This window comes from Pyxicephalus adspersus, chromosome 3 (genome assembly GCF_032062135.1).
Source record: "Pyxicephalus adspersus chromosome 3, UCB_Pads_2.0, whole genome shotgun sequence".
NCBI classification, from domain to species: domain Eukaryota; kingdom Metazoa; phylum Chordata; class Amphibia; order Anura; family Pyxicephalidae; genus Pyxicephalus; species Pyxicephalus adspersus.
Window position 1 is genome coordinate 69,210,825 of NC_092860.1, and position 6,827 is coordinate 69,217,651.

General features: G+C 41.7%; 1 protein-coding gene across 1 annotated transcript in view; it reads right to left on the minus strand.

Annotated features, from left to right (window-relative positions):
* Positions 1-6,827, minus strand: part of TBXA2R (thromboxane A2 receptor) — a 49,329-nt gene that overhangs the window by 9,351 nt on the left and 33,151 nt on the right. The window lies entirely within an intron of this gene.

Sequence of the window (6,827 nt, forward strand, 5' to 3'; positions counted from 1 at the left end):
GGGAGGGGGGATCTAGGAAAGTAAAGGGGGAGGGAGGTAAAGGAAAGGTTAAACTGGAGATTGGGGAAAGGACACCAAGCGGGTGAGGTGGGCTAAATCACAACCGTGGGGAACAACCTAACTTGGGGACTAAAAAAGGGGAGAATATCCCTGAGAACCTATTTGGGGGAAGTGTCAGCCAATAACGGGATCTGTCTGATCCCGCCCGAGGGAGCCCACTTATTTTGTAAACATGGAGATATAACAAGAAACAGCAAAAACAACAAGAACATTTTGACCATTATAAATTATCTATAAGACAGTAATGCAATACAGATGGCCATAACAATGCTGTGATCCTCGATTATCGTATACATATCACACAATGAGCCAATCTAGGACAAAACGCTAAGGGTCAGTCCTAAAGTTTATAATGCAGTAGCAAAGAATGAGCATGAACATATATACTGGCTTGTATACAGTCAGCTAAAGTCAGAGGAAATGTGGTAATAAGGTAAAGCACCATTAATAGTTCCACCAATGACCCCCAGGTGGCAGCATTGCATCAATTAAAAAGAACAAATAGCCTTATAAGGGCCTGAGGGAATAAAGAACAGCGCAACATATACAAACATTGCAAAACAATAAGGTCAGAGACCCCATAAGCTAAATCTGGAGAAAAAGAACAATTTACCAGACCAAGACTCGATGAGTGAAAAAATGAAAGTCCAGGGAGTCCCAGGATAAACCGACCATCATCCTTGTCACAGCAAAAATGGTATGCCACTTGGCGCTTGTGGTGTGAACCGGTAAGGCATGGGCATCTGCACTAAGTAAAAGGAGGGGGTGATGAGGAGTGCTGTAAATAAAGTAAGAAGGCATCCTCTTCCTGAGTGCAAATCCAGATCGAGTCAATAAGTCATCCCTTGGAAAGGTCTGGATCCAAAAAAAAAAAAAAAACTGAAATCATGGGTTACTGGTATAAATGCATGTCAATTACATTGCCCAAATCAAAAATAAAGGCAAGATAAAAAGATAATTTTTCCTCTTTTAACAACATAAGAGAAGATAAACTGCCTGCAACACTGCAGAGCCTTCTAACTTCATATATCCCAGGCGGTTGAGGATCCTGAAGGGTGGCTGGGGTAGAAGAATGAGCCACAGTGGTGACTTCAGATCTTGATGGCGAGGAGGAAGAAGGGAAGTCTTGTAGACGAGTTGAAACAGAGCATCTAGGCCCCTGTTTATAGTGGGCATTGCTGAAGGCCATTCCGGTATGCTGATGTGGGGGAGATGAATAGCTTCCAGAAGTTGAGGGAGGTCCGCCGGATGGCAGAATACGTTGTTCCATGCCCTTTTGGCGAATGATTAGATGGAAGAGGTAGCCCCAGCGGTATGGGGAGATCTAAGAAAAACTTGGAGAGATCAGGTAAAAGTTGGAGGCGTGCCCCTGCGTATTTAATAGTCCCAACTTCCCTAGCTTTCCTCATGATGTCTTCCTTTGTCTGGAAAAAATAGATCCGGCACAATACATCTCTTGGCTGTTGGGGGTCTTTACTATGGGGTCCCGGGGTTCTATGCACCCGATCTATTTCCAAATCCACATCGGATGGAACATTAAGTAGCTTAGTGAAAATATAGCAAACAGCAGTGGAAAGTTCTGAGTTTGGGATGGACTCTGGTAACCCCTGTATACGAATTTTGTTTCATCTATTACGATTTTCAGCATCGCCATGAAGCAAAAATAGTGTATTAAGTTGGTCCTCATGGCGTTCCAAGATCTTACTATGGGAGGTCACTTGAGCTGAAAGTTCTGTACAGGTAGTTTGCAGGGCTAAAGTAGTAGTGGTTACTTGCGTTAGTGTCTTCTGAATAGCTTGAAACTCCAACTTGCAACTGGCCTCCAATCCAGTAATACTGGCTGAAAGCTCTTGTCTTGTGGGCAAAGCCTTAAGATGAGCCTTCCAATCCCATTCTTCCTCACCTGTGAACAATGATGAGCCTGAGGCTGAGGAGTCCTCCATTGTGCCCTGTATATATGGGCTATTGATAGGAGAGTTGAGTCGCCTCTGTTTATGGGGAGGTGATGATCCTCAAAGAAACAGGCTCCTGAGGAGAGGCTGGTGCTCGCGACTGTGTTGCCCGCAATCCTTCATCTGAAGCTGGGTTTGCAGTTTGCCAGATTCTAGCAGACCCCTCAGGTATGATATAGCACATAGAGATGAATTGAGTTTCCAGGGTTTTCTTACAGAAATGTCTGAAAACTAATGCAATCATTATGACCTGGATAGTATGTTGATTTTAAATAAAAACTCAATTACCCAAAGTACAGTATCAGAATTCCTTTCCTGTTCCTTCATATGTAATCTGTCCAAGATTGCTAGGTGCTAGATCTAGCTCTATTGTATGATTTCTGGAGACTGTATCTTCTTATATGTAGCCCTTTTTTCAAGGCATCTGCTGCTAACCTAAATTCCTTATCATCAGAGCAATTTCTCCTAATTCTCAAATATTGACTGGTTCTTATACTTTCTATCAAATGTTTATGGTGTGCAATTCAAGCAGTTAACACAGTGTCACCTGCTGTAGGATCCAACTTTGGATCCTATTTATTTCATTCTTTATAGATGATTATGTCCAAAAAAGAAATTATTTGTAAACTAATTTCCATGTAGAATTTTAAAAATGCACTGAATATGATCATTAATAATGGAGAAAAAATCCTGTAGTTGTTCATGATTACCATTCCATAATATCAAAATGTCATTCATATAGTGATACCATTCTAGTACTTTTTCGATATATATTGATACAACTGAATTTGCAAATAAGTCATGTTCCCCACTACCCGAGTACAGGTTTGCAACTCCCAGTACCTGGAGGTAGCAGGAACTGTTGAACATAAAGATGTTATGCATAAGAATAAATTCAAGGAGATTAAGCAACATTGAATGCCCATGTTTCTTGACTCTTATTCCTCAAAATTCTCCTATTAGTTTCAACAACCTTTTTATGTGGAATACAGTTATATAGGCACTCAACGTCAATTGTAACTAGAATAGTATCTGTATCTGAATCGTATCCAGGAAGTTCAAATATATTCTATAAATAGGGGAACAGGAGTAGCTCTCTGGTTATGGGGTTGGATATATGACCAAAACAGAATATCTGCTTAGAGCACCAGGGATATATCATTTGTTGTGTCAAGCTATCAGGAAGCTGAGGGTTATACAAAAATTATGTTAGTAGGGATTTAGGAGATGATAGGTGAAATTTATCTTTGCAAAGTGACCAAATGTGAAATGCTTAGGTGCTGGGCGTTGGAATCCAAGATGTGCTGGAGAGAACTCCACAGCATTGAATTTAGATGCCCTGGAGCCATCCAATGCTTCTTAGTCTCCGTTCATTGATTTTAGGCTCTCCTGATAGTCCATGAGGCCAACTGATGGAAATGAGAGGCCAAAAAATACTGAATAAAGGTTCGGAACACCTAAACCACTCCTGGACCTCAACAAGTCATATCAGTGTTGTATGGGATACTCATTTCATGTAGATATCTGCCATTTGTAATCTTTGAATGTATTTGTGACCTCAGGTCAGGTCGTTTGCTCATCTACAGCCACACATTCTTATGAATTCCATCTTAGATATATAACATATTTTCTAAAGGATAAGAGCATATCTATCTCTGAAGGTAATGATTATAATATATCTTTGGGAAACGTGATGACCATGTACACTGGCAATTAAAAATAAAAAAGTAGGTTTTATGACTAAATTATCAAATTAGTAATCCAAACTAGGGTATTCCTATCTTAAATCTACTCAGATAGTATAATTTTAAGAAGGGAGAAAAAACCAAGCTGCAATTTCTAAATCTAGCAAGTACAATTTTCTTCTATTAAAAGAGGAATAGACTGCAGAGATGGAGACATAATCCTGCCTCTGTACAACGCATTGGTCATACCACATCTGGATTATGCAGTCTAGTTTTGGGCACCAGTTCACAAAAAGAATATTAATAAATTGGAGAGAGTGCAGAGAAGGACAACTAAATTATTAGAAGGAATGGAGGAGCTCAACTATGAGGAGAGATTAGCTGAACTGAATCTATTCTCCCTTGAGAAGAGACATTTAAGGGGGGACATGATCACCCTGTATAAACATATAAACAGTCCATATAGAGAACTCTCTTCCCATTATCCACTCCCTCAGGAAGTAGTTTCAGCAGCTATTATAGATTGCTTTAAGAAAAAGATGGATGCTTTTCTAGAAGCACAGAATATAACTAGGTATTAAGGCTTTAAAGTAAAGATAACAGAGACCGTTGATACAGGGAACATCCGATTGCCTCATGGAATCCCTACTATGTAACAATACATAGGAAGCCCCCAGCAGTACCATTTAGATGGTTAGTGGCGCATAATATAGTGTGCTACTAAGATCTTTATTAGCAGATCTTTATTAGCTTTATATATGCCTATCCATAGTGACACCAGCAGGCAACATAAGGAGCTGCAGGATTCCTGTCTGATCCCCCCATTTAAGGAGCCGCCTCCGGATGCTCCCATCGGTCCAGAAAATGTCTTTTGTAATTGGATTGTTACAAAAGGTAAGTTAATGAACATGGCTAATTTAAAACTCCAGGCAAGCAGACTATTAATTGGAAGAGGTATGATACAAAAGCACATAATTCAAGTAGCAGAAACCAAAACTGTAACAAAGTCCTAGAAAAAAGCAAAAGGTCACACAAAATTGCCAGCTGCTGGTCTCCATTACCTTATGGGAATATGCAGGGCTGGGGTTCTCAGTATTATGGATTAGACTTACAGTTCGGGTGAAAGACATGCTCTGGAAACCTGCCGCCAGAGCCCTTACCAAGGAATGACCCACTGCCAGGGTTTATAGCAAAACCTGTAGCCTAGTTCACTGGACTGAATAACAGTCCTATACCTAAATTCTATAGGGTCTTCCAAAACACCCAAGGACACAATATACCTGCTCAGGGCACAGACAAGTCCAAAAGAAGCTCCTCTTATTTCCAAAGAGTCACGGAAATCAGAAATCCCTACATAATTGAAACCACCAGCTTTTGGGTTGTCCTTTGTGACCTTTGTAGTTCCCAGAGGGAGCAGACTCCAAGGAAAGCCATCAGTAAGTTACAGTTGGGGCGCAGGACCTCTTAAATCTCAGCAGCAGCAGAGTCGGGGCACAGGACCTCTGGAATCTCAGCAGCAGCAGAGTCGGGGCAAAGGACTTCTGGAATCTTAGCAGCAGCGAACTCAGGGCAAAGGACCTCTGGAATCCCAGCAGCAGCAGAGTCCGGGTGCAGGACCTCTGGAATCTCAGCAGGTGCAGAGTCCGGGTGCAGGACCTCTGGAATCTCAGCAGGAGCAGAGTCGAGAAGTAGGGGCTTTGGAAGCTCAGCAGCAGCAGAGTCAGGGTGTAGGGACTCCAGAAGCTCAGCAGCAGCAGAGTCAGGGTGTAGGGCCTCTAGAAGCTCAGCAGCAGCAGAGTCAGGGCGCAGAACCTCTGAAAACTCAGCCGCAGCAGAGTCGGGGCGCAGGTCGGGTTGCTGGTGCTACTGTCACTGGTTACAAGTTACAACAGGGGTATCGAATAAACTGGTAGACAGAGGTCAGTTGATAAATTCTTTGATTGACAACAGGATAGACACCTTGAATACTGAACAGAGCAATCCAAGACCAGATCTGGGTTAGTTGCTCAACAGTAGCAAATTGCTCCTTATTCACCACTTTAGGAGAGAAATAACATATTCAACAAAGTACTTTTTTAGGGTGGTCAAACAAAAAAACCAACAGTACACCTCAGCCAAGAGGTCCATAATGTACAGTACCCATAAAAAAGCATGTAGAGACCATCAGGGCAAACAGCAATTTATTATAGCTGCACTGGTCAGTATGGCCTTAGCATTATGCCAGGATTTCTACCAACAGGTACAGGAGGGAGACCAGCACTGGCAGCATACACTATAAATATAAGTGTATAAGTGGCCAGAGCACCAGCATAGATTTGGGTACAAGATTTTAAGTCCAATGCTAAGTCAATGAGAGGCTTGTGAAAGCAGAATATAAAGGCCTGCTAATTAGGAGCCACAGGTGTTTCCAAACCAGAAGGTGAATCTGCAGTAAGCCACTGGCTTGTTGTCTGTAGAAGCACATGCAAGGCATAGCTAACCATAGTGCCACCAGCAGGAAACTTAAGGAGCTGCAGGGGTCCTGACACAAGGAGGGTGATTCACCAAGCAAAATCAAAAGCTTGCTCGCGCATTCGTATTCGCGATCTAAAATCGGAAGCCTTCGATCAATTTATCAACTAAATTTCAGGTGCTGGCATATTCGCTTGGAAGTTAGTAACCGAAATGATCTCGCTACTGGAGCCACGCATCCCCAGCAGTTTGACACTGGCGAGCTTGCATTAAAAGTCACTGTTCCCCTAAAAAAGCATTCTTTCTAATGGCACACATTTTACCCTTAGCCCTAAAGAAAATGTTTGTGCTGTTCAAATGTTTAAAACATCTATATGCGCTAGGATAAAAAGCATATTTTAAAATGGCTTTCTTTCCTGTTAGGCAAGAGTTAACTGAGTTCATCTCCTCTACATAGGCGCCTATCTAAACGTTTACGATGCCTGATTGGAGGAGCCGCCTGGGGGTAAATCTTGCGACTTTCCGCAGGCTAAACCTTGGCTTTGCCATCGGACTAGATTTTCCCACACAAGTCACAAGCAACACGTTCTTGTTTGCTTCTATAGATATATATGTATATGTGTGTGTGTGTATATATATATATATTTATATATATATATATATATATATACATATATAA